Source organism: Eutrema salsugineum, unplaced genomic scaffold, assembly GCF_000478725.1.
Source record: "Eutrema salsugineum unplaced genomic scaffold, Eutsalg1_0 scaffold_7, whole genome shotgun sequence".
In the NCBI taxonomy this organism is placed as follows: Eukaryota; Viridiplantae; Streptophyta; class Magnoliopsida; order Brassicales; family Brassicaceae; genus Eutrema; species Eutrema salsugineum.
Genome location: NW_006256486.1, coordinates 12,798,969 through 12,813,010, shown reverse-complemented (window position 1 = coordinate 12,813,010; position 14,042 = coordinate 12,798,969). Strand labels below are relative to the sequence as shown.

Sequence of the window (14,042 nt, the reverse complement as noted above, 5' to 3'; positions counted from 1 at the left end):
ATGCAAAGGAAATTTTTGTTTCTCAGTATCTTAGTCCTTGGTCGAAATCACCCGAAGCGGGCTCTTGATGTGTTTTTCCAGCAACTCATACATGAGTTGAACCAGTTGTTGCATAACCTTTCTAGGGTTTTGTGGAATAGAAAATGTTTGCATTCCCCGGAAACGGCACCAAAAACTTAAGGGGAACAAGTTTTACCCTAATAGAATCAATTAAAGCCGCAAGTGCACAACTAATCGATTGTAGTACTTAGGGATTGAATCCACAGGGAATGAGGATCTTTTCTGCAAAAAACTTTAAAAGAGATTTAAGTAAGGAAGTATAGAACAAAATCAGTTTTAAAAGGTTTGGTGTCTCTAAAACGTAAATCCTAAACTAAAAAAATAAAGGAAAAATTGATTGAAACTAAAAATGATCTAATCTAAAGACTTAAAGAAAAATTGGCTGGGAAGTGAAAATAACCTAATACGAAAAGCTTAAATGAAGATCGATGTAAGACTTATAAAAACTAGGCGCTAGGTTGTCAGGGAAATATCTCTAGGGTCTAAACGATTAAAAACATTGCTAAATAGTATTGTAAAATATTTTAGCTAAAACTTTTAGAACTCGAGCACGAAGGTATGACTATGTCACTGTCGTGATCATAATCAACTGTCATCCACGACCCTGAACCAGTAGCTTTCATCTCTGGCCCCGGCCACAAATGTATGCAATCTTGCACTAGACTCATCTACATTTACAACTCACCCATATGTAGCTTTCGTCTCCTATGGAAAAATTGCTCTTCTCAAACTAGATCTGGCCCCTAATGAAAACAATCGCAATACTATGAACCTAAATTAAATTATAGTTCATGACGCTACTCTCATGCATTAAAAATAAGTTTCGAAGAAAATGTTCTAGGATTCGACTTTATAGCTCATGCGATCCTCATCGAGCATATATGATCCCATCAAAAATTCTCTTAAACCCAACAAGTAAACTACTAAGACATGATTAAAGAAAGCAAAAACATAGTGCTGAAAAGCTGAATTGAAATCGGTATAGAAAAATAAACAAAGAGGGTTCAAGAGATAGGTTTCTATCTCCCTAAACCTAACACTACTAAACAACTCTAAAAATAAGATAGCATACAATATGGCACGATATCATACAACCTAGGATTCTCAAAAACAAGTATTTATGGGCTGGACGTCACTTAGAGTTTTCTTGAAGAAAGCAATCGATTGGGCTCAGAAATGGGCTTCTTGGGTCTGAACGTTGATTCTCTGCGGTCAGAGGTTGTGCGACCAGAGGAAAACAAGTGTTGGCTGCGGTCCGCAAGGCTGGCCTGCTGCTTGACTGGACATCTTGCTCTTCACGTAACTTTTGATTGAACTGTTGGATTTTCCTGATGTCAAGTGTGGTGGAAAGCTAGTTACTCCATCTTTAAGGTCTCCAAATTTGAGCTAAATCACACAGTGAGAAGGTCTTGATTTGAGGATGAACTTCTGACGGTTTGACTCTGAGCTAAAAATCTTGTCTTCTATCGATTTTGCTAAGCTTCTACCTAAGTTTCTTGAAAAGAATCTTGAAACTACAAATACTAGAAAACCATAATAAAAACACTTAAAATAAATAAAAAGACTTAGAAAAGCATTTAAAGAAGATCCATAAAAGTTGTCAAAAATACGTTGTTATCACTTGCTAGTCTCCCGGTACATCTTTGGACGGCTTATTCGAGGTCACCCGTCATTTCCTCTTTGTAGCCTTCCTTTTTCCAGTCTGGCCACCCACGATCCAACGCCTTTCGAGAAGTCGCCAGGATCCCTGGGTCTTCCGGTTCTCCTCTCTTTAGCTTTTCTACCCGGGTCTCTGTGCCAGTAATCTTCCCTTTCCTCTGTCGTTTTCTTTCGAAGCCCGACTCTGATCTCGCGACACCTCAACCTCTTTTTTTCCTTTGCAGGAGTGTAATTGGGCTACGAGTTTTGTCAGCATCTACTTGGCGAGGAGTGGATCTGCGTTCTTGTACTACTCGTCTCCACAGCTCCGTGTCGACCACTTATTTGCCTCGGGCTTCCCAGGCCGTCGTTCCTACTGAAGATAATTTTTTTTTTGCTACTATTCTGTTTGTGTAACCGTTAGCTCATGGCTCCTATCTGTATTTTCATAGATTATTGTGCAGTAAGCCCACTTTGTTTCCTTCTTGTGTTACGAGTATGAGAACGTGTCTGTGCGGGCGGTTCCATCTCACTTTTTTTCCACGTATTGGTCTCTCTTTCCAATCGACTCTCTCCACCGCGCGGTCACTCAATTCAGCGAACTGCTGCATGTCCTCACGGGTGACACGCTCCGACTTCTTCCAATTATTTCCTGCTTTTTGCAGCTTTGGGTTTTGCGCAGGCTTGGGTTCATGACCGACCTTTTCCATGTCTGCAGTCGAGTCTCGATCTTACCTTCTTTCCATATACTTTCTCCCAATATTCCTCGGGAGTCTCGCTCACCTGGTAGGGGAGGCTTCTCGTGTCTGGACCGACCTGGACTTCTATGATATGTCCTCAATCTACGTAGGAGAGGAACAGAGGATCGTAAGGCTCATTCTCCTCCCCCTCGGTTGGGGTCGGGTATAGATGGCCCGCAGTCACAGTAGGGCTCATGTGTTCGAAGATCATGGTAGGTGCTTGCGGGGATAGTTCCCCTCTCTCAGCTTTTACTGTAGTACTTTCTTGGATCGTCAGCGTAGCGTAACATATTTGCTCATAGCCGCTGCAGAATGTCATTTCTCGGGACTGCGTGGTGACGTGTGTCCTCTGCTGTCACTCATACTCCTTAGTTAGTTTGATTCTGGGCTCTGTCGCCGCTTCCAGCATCTTCTGTTAACACGCTTGTATGTCCTGGTTCTTGTCTAGGCTTCTTTGCAAATTGTTTCCATGGGCACGGACTGTGGGTCCTGCGGCTGGAGCAGTGTTCTCTGGTCAACTTTTCCATCTTCTTCCGTAGCGGGTGGGCGCGCCTTGTTTGCTGGTTGTCTGTATGCCATCATCTAGGGGTGTTCATTTCCTTTCTCCTTCCTTTTTCTCTCTTCTTTTCTCTGGACTTGTGTATCCCGGATTTTGTGGTCTGAATCTTCTTTTGACCTGCTTTGGGTAAGTTTTGTTTGGAGAGTCACTAAAAAAAAACAGAGATTTAGCGACAGCAAATACAGTCGCATATCAGTCACTAATTCTATATATGCAACTAATTTGCGACTGAATTTGTTTGTAGGTAATTCTTCGTTGCAAATTGCTGCAGTCGTACTTTCGTCGCAATTTTGCGAGTGATGATCGACTAATCTGTCGTCGACGGGAAACAGTCGCAAAATAGTCGGTAAATGTTACGACTGATTAACGACTGAATTTACGACTATTGTGCGACTTTATATTAGTCGTAATGGTCTGTCACCGAGTAGTAGTATATCAGTCGTGAATTGTTACCATTTTACGACTGAATTGTAACTACATTGCGACTAAATAACGACTGAATACCGACTGTTTTGTGACAATTGTTAACATCAGAATTACAATTTAGTATTGCTTATACGACTTATCCTAAAACAATACTGATCTGAATTCTGAAACACGTAAAAACAATATTCAAAAATTGTAAAAGCATATGAAACCAAATTAAATTACATTACATAAACCATACATTGTCTTTGTAAACAAAAGATATAACCCATACAATCTCCAATGGTACCATATACAACCATTGGAGATAAGTTCAAAAAAGGGCTACAAAAGATAACAGTCTACAACCAACATCAGTCGACATTCAAAAAAGAGATAAGAGAGAAACCTAGGATCAGTTTGAGTTTGGATCAGCAGTAGTAGTTTGTGCAGTCGATGCAGATTGTGTAGCCAAAAAGTCTGCAAACTTAGGATCAGTTTGAGTTAAATACCTTTCAACCAGTGTGAGTTGATCAATCTTCGCTTGTTGTGCAGCTTGTGTAGCCAAAAACTCTTCTTCACGTCTTGCATTTTCAGCCGCTTGTACTTCTATCTCTCGCTGAGATTGTTGTAGCTGTTCGTGAAGGCTGTTGTATGCTGAGGAGCTTCCCAGATACTTCCGCTTTCCATTAACATGTGATTGTGAGAGGCTTCCAACTCCTTATGGAACTCCTCTTTCACTCATGATAGTGGACTGAAAAGAAACAGATCATTCAAACACATCATTCAAACTTCACCAAAACTCATAGAAAAAAACACTTATTGGAGAGAAAAAAACCATAATATACCTGAAGAAATAGGTCATTCTCCTCTTCTATGGATAGCTCTGAAGACCCGAGTGCAGACAACTTCTCTTGCAGGTTCTTCTTATATGTTTCAACAACTATCTGCGCCTTTCCATCAACATAAGTACCATCTTTTTTTGTATGAGTCTTGATGAAAACTTCACCAAGACTCACAGGTCTTCCCAATTCATCTTCCTGAAATGATAAGAAAAAGGTTAATGTATAAGCAAGAATCTTCTTCCCAAGACTCAAACAATTATATACTAAGAGAAAAAGATGAACATACCATTTCCTGTTGGATTTGTACATAGGACTTTTGACCTGAATAGTGAACATGAGGACCTAGTCCCACGTTCAGACATCCGAGCTGCTGATGTGGTTGAACTCTTCTCTTTTGATTTCTCTGTGTCCCAAAACGCAGTCATCTTTCTACACAGGGTATCTCCAATCCAGTGCGGTTGCTCGCGTGAAGTTCTTGCTCTGCTGACCATATCTTTCATCCTGCTTTTACATATGCTCTCAAAATTCGCCTGAACCACGCCGGTAATTAATTGATCCCATGTGTGAGTTTTCTACAATAACAATAGAGAAGGAGATGATGTTAGTAAGTAAAACACTATACTTAGAGAAAAGAAGATATTAGTCATCAAAAAACTGTTGTAAATGAAACACTATAACATTACCGCGAATTTAACAAAGTATCTCTCTTGTCTTTCACGAGGCACTCGTCTCCAGCTATAAAAGGGACCATCAAATTTGTTGGTGAAGACTTTGGTAATCTTCCGGGTCAGTGCAGACTTGTCACGACCAAACCTACAAACATTAAACAAAATGGAGACAAACAAAGCATTAAGACACAAACATCAAGCAATGCACTAACATTATGCAAAGCATTAAGACACAAAAATTAAGCATTAAGCCACAAACATGTACCATTAGGAATTAAAAATTAAGTTCTTACCATGTTGTACCCGGCTTCTCTATGGGGGAGAGTACTGTGGTGTAAGCTTCCCTCCCAGGCTTGTGAGCAAAGCATTAAGAATTCTCAGCTGGTCTTCTGCGAGACTGGGAATACCGTCTTCACCTTCTGAATCATCCTCCGATGGAGCTTCTTCGCCATCACTGCGAGCTTCATGAGAGAGTGGCGAGAATCCTCGCTGAGAGTGTGGAGAGGCTCGTTGCTGAGACTGTGGAGAGGCTCCTCACTGAGAGTGTGGAGAGGCTCCTTGCTGAGATCGTGGAGAAGCGCCTGGTTGAGAGTGTGGTTGAGGTGATGCAGAGTGACGAGGAGATTGGTCTGGAAAACGCTGGTGAGGAGAAGCAGAGAAACGAAGTTGAGACTACTCTGACCTTCGTTGTTGAGGTGGTGGTTGAGACTCCTGGAAAAGCTCCATCAGAGGTGGATAATCACGTACGTTCAAAGGCGGTGAGAAATTGGGGACAATCGGTGGTGGAGATGATGCCGGAATGAAATCATACCTACTCGGTAGCGGTGATGGAGTTCTGACCTCAGAAGCTGAACCGTTGGCTGCCCTCTTCTTTGACGTTGAAGCTCCCCCTTGTCCTTTCTTCCTTCCACCGCCTGCCATCGGAGATTACAGAAACTCGGCTTACGATTTAGGTTCGAAATAGAGGTTTGAACAGAGGTTTGGATTAGGATTTGGGTGAGAATCGAAGAGAGAAATTGGGATTTGGGATCGAAAGGGAGGTTAGAAACAGCCGGGATCAAAGATTCAAGCAAGAATCCACAATTCAATGCAGAATCGAAGAGAGGATTTGGCGTAATTAGGGTTTCTAAAATTTGGGAATTAGGGAAACTTCGAACACTTAGCAAAATTTCTGTGTTTGTTAAGCGGGCTTGTGAAAATAATTGGGCCTGATTTTGGGTTTATGGCGGGGTTAATTGGCGGCTTAATTTTAGGACTAGTAGAAGGTATTCTGTCGCAATTCAGTCACAACATAAGTAACTTAATTTTTTTAAACAAGCAGCATAAGTATACTTTTTCTCATACATCATAACTTATTTATTTAGAAATTATTTGGAAAAATTATATGTAACTTACTATTTTTAAAAAGTTTATGTAAATAACTTAGTATGTAACTTAGTTATTTTAAATGATTTTATGTAACTTACTTAAAATGTACATTTGTTAGTTTTTTAAAAATGCACATATCCATGTGAATGCACATAACATATTTCATATTTTAAAAAAATGCACATATGTTAGTTTCTTAACTAAAAAACACTTCCAAAAATATCTTATATTCAATTGATAGTGTATGTGAATGAATGGAAAAAGTTGCAAGCTCTGAATATAGATATATATATATATGCGACTACATAGCGACTAACATGCGACTAACATGCGACGGCACTTTATTAGTCGCAAAAAAAAGTAAACCAACCTGAATACGTAGGACACGTGTTTTTGTTTTCTCCGACCAGCAAAAACAGTCGCAAAGTAGCCGTTAAATAGCGACCAATTAACGACTGTATATATTGGTCTCAAATAAGCGACTGTTAAACGACATCACGCGTTTAGTAGTATCGTGGTTGCAATTCAGTCGCGAATCAGTCGGTACATTTTGCGACTGCTGTATTAGTCGTTATGTGCAGTCGCTAAATCTCTGTTTTCTTGTAGTGAGTGTTGCCTCCCCCCCCCTTCTTCTTCTTTTAGCGCCAAACCGTTTAGGGGATTTTTAGTCCTCTACGGGGGCAAGTCTCTTACAAAACCAGAAAATATATGAAAGCCCAGAAAACACGATTGGGGTGTCTTCTGATGGCTCTCCGAAGCTCAAGTCAGAAAACAGTGAAAAAACCACGAAGTGGCTAATCGAAGAGAGGAAAGGGATCGGGAAACAAGAGAAGGAAAGTGAGTCCAGCATTCCTGAGGAAGGTGGAATCGACTCGGGCCTTTGAGTGGTGATGGACTTTTTGAGGTGAAAAAAGAAATAAAAGAGTTTGTGGGTAGAAATGCTCCACAGTTTAGGAACCTCTGTGGAGAAAAAGTGGAGAGATGGTCAAAGTTATGACCGGAAAGTGTAAGATGCTAAGGCTTAAAGATCACAAGTATCTAGAGAGGTAATATGAGCCTTCAGCTCGCAAAAAGAGTGAGTCCCTTCCTCGTTGGAAGGAACAAAGTATTTATAGGATTTTACCTGATCAAGATTAGTATACCGGATCGGTCTTTGGGTCGCGAGTCGGGTGGATCGGCCCACGATCCGACTTGACTGGATCCGAATCTTGTGCTTGCTTCATGCTTGTGGCGTCACAAACTTTCTTTGGCGTGTTCTGCCTGCTGCAAGACCACTTTTTTGGCACGTCTCATTCGTTCTCAGCGTACAGGTTGGGTCGGCGGTTCGGATGCGGTATGGCCTTGGCTGAACCTCTGTGTTTCCTCTGGCTTATGCGAATGGTCATTGTCACCTGACACATATAAGAATGGTGCATTAAATGCCAATCTCGTGGGTTTGTAAGGGCATGGGCAATTGAATCAGAATAAGGCAAATTTCTATTGTCAAATAGAGGGAAATTAGAACAGTGTTTCCTGCTTATATGATTATTCATACCTGGCCCGGATACCTCGATACTAGGACCAGACTGTCGAGGCTTTCTCACTGGCTGGCTCCATTCTCTGTTTCTCTGTGTGGATCACACTTATTTTTATCCTGAACCTTCTGGATTAGGCCTAGGACATCGGGGATGTGACCTCTCCTCCTGGTATGATCCTAGGTGTGAGGATCAAGCCCCGGAATGCTCTCCAATGGTTGTGGCGAGTTGAGTGTGATATTTGATGATGTGCGGAATGAAGTAGTGTGAGATGGATCTGTGAATGATGATGAAACTCGGTGAAGTGCCTTGATACTTCTAAGAGATATGAGAGGTCTCCTAGCCTATCAACAGATTGTTATGCCTGTAATGAAAGGATAAAGATCCGAATTCACTAAACAAGCTTGATCAAACAATTTAGAGAGAAAGTTTTAGAATAAAAGGTTTGATAAAATGAAAGAAAAGAGAAAGAGTAATACATATAGAGTTTCCCACGCCTAGAAAATGACAAAGACAACTAATGACTTATTGAAACTCTAAAAACCAAATTTGAATTCAAATATTGGCTCCTCCTCTTCCTTGGACGGATCTGGTAAATAAAATGGGCTGGGTTTCATCAAGAGGCCTCTTATTATAGTGTTGTGAACAAGCCTCATTAAAAACCTTGTTTGGAAAACCCAATGGGACATAACCAAACGAAGGGAAAAAAAGCACAAGTCACAACACCTTTCTTGATGAACTCTTAAGTAGCTTGGATCACAACCAGTGTAGTTGGATTAGCACACTTAAGATTGCTCTGAATAGAGTGTAGTAGCTTGTGAAACGCTTGCTTGAATTTTATTGCCTTTGATCTTGTCATTGGGCCAGGAGGAAGATATAAATCATTATCTTCTTTTCCATTTACTTCCGCAGGTTCCAGTTGCTCCTTGTCTCCCTATCTAGCTTCCTTAACCTCTGGTTCAAGCTCTCCCTCTTCTCCATTAGCTTTTTCAGTTCCAAGGCCGGCCATGATCATATCATCCACTCCTACTTGAAAAGTATTTGACCTCAAATCTGTATCTTCTACAAGAAAAGTAACTAAATCAGAAACATTGAAGCTTGAACTCACATAATACTTACCTTGAAGATCCAGCTGGTAGGCATTGTTATTGATCTTCTTGATGATTTTGAATGGTCCATCAATGCGTGGCATTAGCTTTGACTTCCTTTCATTGGGAAATCTATCTTTCCTTAGATAAATCCACACCATGTCACCTTCTTCAAAGGTTACCTCCTTTCTGCCTTTGTTGGCGTGCTTGGTATAGTATTTTGTCTAGTTCTCAATGTTGATACGCGCCTTCTCATGGATCTGCTTCACAAGTTCTGCCTTTTTCTTTCCATCCAAACTAACTCTTTCACTCAAAGGTAAAGGCATTAGATCCAAAGGTGAGATGGGATTGAACCGATAAACAATCTCAAATGAGGAAAACTTAGATGCAGAATGCTTAGCATGATTATAAGCGAATTCTACATGTGCTAAACATTCTTCCCAAGTTTTAAGGTTCTTTTTAATCATTACACGCAACAAAGTAGACAAGGTCCTATTAACCACTTCAGTTTGACCATCTGATTGCGGATGACATGTGGTAGAGAAAAGCAACTTAGTTCCTAACTTAGACCAGAGAGTTTTCCAAAATAAACTAAGGAACTTAGCATCTCTATCAGAAACTATAGTTCTAGGCATGCCATGCAATCTCACAATATCTCTAAAGAACAACTTAGCAACGTTCATGGCATCATCAGTTTTGTTACATGGAATGAAATGAGCCATCTTAGAGAATCTATCTACAACCACAAAAATAGAATTCTTTCCTGTCTTAGTCCTAGGCAAACCAACAACAAAGTCCATAGAAATATCATGACATGGATGCAAAGGAATAGGCAAAGGAGTATACAGACCGTGTGGTTGTTTCTTAGCCTTAGCTTGCTTGCAAGTAACACATCTTTCACCTGCTTTTACGATATCTTTCTTCATATGTGGCCAATAAAAGTGCTCTTGGACTGTGCTCAGAGTTTTTGCAACGCTAAAATGACCCATTAGTCCACCTGCGTGAGCTTCTTTGACAAAGAGGTCTCTAATAGAAGAGTTAGGCACACACAAACGGTTTTCAAGAATAGAAAGTCATCAACCCTATAGTATTTTCTACTTCCAAACTTCTCACATGAAGCGTATATGTCTCTAAAATCAGCATCAGTAGGATAAAGACTCTTGATATGTTCAAAGCCGAGTAGCTTAGTCTCTAGAGAGTTTAAGAGAACATTCCTGTGAGATAATGCATCAGCAACAACATTATCTTTACCTTTCTTATATTTGATGACATATGGAAAGGTTTCGATGAACTCAATCCATTTAGCATGTCTTTTGTTTAGCTTCTGTTGACCCTTGAGGTACTTGAGAGACTCGTGATCAGTGTGAATGACAAACTCCTTGGGCCAGAGATAATGTTGCCATGTTTGGAGAGCTCTCACAAGCGCATAAAGCTCTTTGTCATATGTTGGATAATTCAGTGTAGCTCCTCCAAGTTTCTCACTAAAGAATGCAATAGGTCTTTTCTCCTGCATAAGAACAGCACCAATACTAATTCCTGAGGCATCACATTCTATTTCAAAAGTTTTAGTAAAGTCAGGGAGAGATAACACCGGGGAATGAGTGAATTTGTCCTTTAAAATTTGAAAGGCTTCTTCCTGAGCTTGCTCCCATTTAAATCCCACATTTTTCTTGATAACTTCGGTGAGTGGGGCTGCTAAAGTGCTAAAGTCTTTGACAAACTACCTATAGAACCCCGCAAGTCCATGAAAACTTCTCACTTCTCCCACAGATTTTGGACTTGGCCAATCTTTGATTGCTTTAATCTTTTCCTCATCAACCTTGATTCCATCTGCACTCACAACAAATCCTAAAAAGACAAGGTTATCTGTTCCAAAAGTGCATTTCTTTAAGTTTGCATAAAAGGTTTCCTTTCGAAGCACTTTTAAGACCTTTCTAAGATGTTCTACATGTTCATCTAAGCTTTTGCTGTAAATCAAGATGTCATCAAAATATACCACAACAAAATGACCTATATAAGCTCTAAGAACATGATTCATCAATCTCATAAACGTGCTGGGTGCATTTGTTAATCCAAATGGCATAACTAACCATTCGTATAAACCCTGCTTAGTCTTAAAACCAGTTTCCCATTCATCACCTTCTTTCATTCTAATCTGATGATATCAACTTTTAAGATCTACCTTAGAAAAGACGCTAGAGCCATGTAATTCATCAAGCATATCATCTAATCTAGGTATAGGATGTCGATACTTCACCGTGATATTGTTGATGGCTCTGCAATCTACACACATTCTCCAACTGCCATCTTTCTTTGGCACAAGCAAGACTGGTACTGCACATGGGCTCATACTCTCACGAATATGTCCCTTTTTCATGAGCTCAGTAACTTGCCTTTGAAACTCTTTGGTCTCCACAGGATTGGTCCTATAAGCCGGCTTTTTTGGAAGAGAGGCTCCAGATATAAAATCGATCTGATGCTCAATGCCTCTTACTGGTGGCAATCCTTGCGGGTTCTCCTCTGGAAATACATATTTGAATTCCTGCAAACGTAGTTTAATCTTGCTAGGAATATCCTGCATCGGCATGTTAAGATTAAAACATTCTTTAAAAACCAACAGAAAGTTTTGGTGGTTTAGTGATCATGAGGCTTGTAGATGGAGAGTTTGCTGAGTTATTTTGCACTTTACTCCTCTTCATAGCGATCTGATCTTGCTGAACTTCTTGAGTAATGGTACCAAGGTAGTCTTCTTGCCGTGATAGTCAAATGAATAATGGTTGGTGAAACCATCATGCGTAACCCTTCTATCTGATTGCCATGGCCTCCCAAGTAAGATATGCCCCGCATCCATAGGAAAAACATCACACAGAATCTCATCTTTGTATTTGCCTATCGACAATGGCACCATAACTTGATTTTTGACCTCCATTTCTCCTGCCTCATTCACCCATTGCAGCTTGTAAGGTTTCGGTCTCTTCATCACCTTTAGTCCTAGCTTTTCCACCATAGTCTCACTGGCCACATTAGTGCAACTACCACCATCTATAACCAAGCTGCACACCTTATCTTGAACTATGCACCGGCTGTGAAATAAGTTTTCTCTTTGATCATCTCCATCGGTCTTGGTTTGTACATTCAGAGTTCTTCTAGTGACCAAAAGTTCCCATCGGGCAGGCATCTCTATTTGTTCTTCATCAGATGGTTCTTCCTCAGTCTCTACTTCTCCATTTTCCTTTATGATCATAATCTTCTTGTTAGAACAGCTACTCGCATAGTGACCATATCCCTTGCACTTGTAACACTGAATATCTCTGTTTTTAGAAGCGGGTCACTATCTCTTTTCCCTTAACACTCTGTTCTTCACCCTTAGCTTTGGAGAATGGCTTGAATTTTTTCTGAAAACCCGTTTTCTCATCCCTTGAATAGCTCGGTTTCCTAGACCCATAGTTAGATTTGAAGCTTTTTCTTTTGAGCTGTTTCTCTAACATGATGGCTTTGTGCAACATTTCCTCAAGCTCCACACAGTGATGCACCTCCAAGCGGTCTATAATGTCTCTGTTCAGTCCTCCCATGAATCTAGCCATGGTCGCTTCCCTATCTTCACGAATATCAGCTCTTATCATGAGAGTTTCCATCTCCTTGTAGTACTCTTCAACAGATCGGCTCCCTTGGGTTAAGTTTCTTAGCTTGAAGTGCAGCTCTCTATGATAATGACTCGGAAAAATCTCCTCCTCATGATGGTCTTCAATTGATTCCATGAGTCAATTGGATCTTCTCCAATTCTTCTCCTTGTTGTGACTAGGTTATCCCACCAACTTAAAGCATAATCTTTAAATTCTGTAGGCGCCAGCTTTAGCTTGTGTTCGGTGGTGTAGTTTCTGCAATTGAATACAAGTTCATCTTCTTTTCCCACTCCAAATATTCTTTGGGATCGGCAGTGCCTCTAAATTCAGGAATGGTGAGCTTAAGACTGCTCATAGGATCAATAGACCGTGGCTGTCTCTCTTCTCTATCATTGCTTCTCCTCCTTGATGATCGAGCTCTAGAAGAGTTGCTGTAGTATTGCTCAGAAGCCGAATGGTCATGACTCTTCCCTGGCTTTTCTGAAACCATCTTCTCCATATCTGATCTCATGCTTTCAAATTCTTGCCGCATAAGAGACATCATCTGAACCATCATAGCGTCCATCATAAGTTTGTTGGCTGGTCCACTTGAATTCGCAGGATCTTCTTTGTCATGAGCCGACTCCTCCATTGTACCTGTTCAGATGACAGATAAAAAGGCCAGTAAAGATGCTCACAAAACAAAACAGACAATAGTTTTAAAGCAACATAAAACGCAACAGTTCATGAAATTACTGCAGTTTTTGAAATAAACCTTAATTTGTTTTCTCTAGATTTTCGGAAATTCCTTTTGGGTTTCTGATGAATTAAAGGCATGAACTAGATATATCAGGCTCTAAATAGCACGAACTTAACCAGTTTGAACCTTAAACTTTTCGTTCTGATCAGAATATGAAAAGACAAAAAGTTGCAGAACATGAAATGACACAACCTGGGTTTGGAGATCTGCTCTGATACCACTTGATATGATCCTAGGTGTGAGGATCAAGCCCTGGAATGCTCTCCAATGGTTGTGGCGAGTTGAGTGTGATATTTGATGATGCACGGAATGAAGTAGTGTGAGATGGATCTGTGAATGATGATGAAACTCGGTGAAGTGCCTTGATACTTCTAAGAGATATGAGAGGTCTCCTAGACTATCAACAGATTGTTATGCCTGTACTGAAAGGGAGAACGATCTATTTCACCCAGAGAACTTTCATATAATAATAGATCTCCCTGAAGTTTGACCCTCATTCTAATTCCCTCTTTATTAAAGTTCTAATTCTATTTCCCCACTAGATCGAAGTTGGAAACCTATTTTCCCCTGAAATCATGTTAGAGAGTAATAAAAACAATTATATTATCCCTTTGTTCGAAAGTGTCACTGTCTTAGTGACAAAAGTATCCCTTATACACCCTTAGGTTGGAACAATTATTGGGTTCACCCCTAGGGGTGAATTCATTCATTCACTCCCTCTCATTTTAACCAATGAGAATTTGCCATATAATAAAATCAATTAAGGTAATTTATCAAAATAACACATTTTAAATA

At 40.3% G+C, this 14,042-nt stretch overlaps 1 pseudogene; it reads right to left on the bottom strand.

Moving 5' to 3' along the window:
* Positions 1-8,539: 8,539 nt before the first annotated feature.
* On the bottom strand, positions 8,540-13,139 carry LOC112083122 (annotated as a pseudogene).
* Positions 13,140-14,042: the final 903 nt, after the last annotated feature.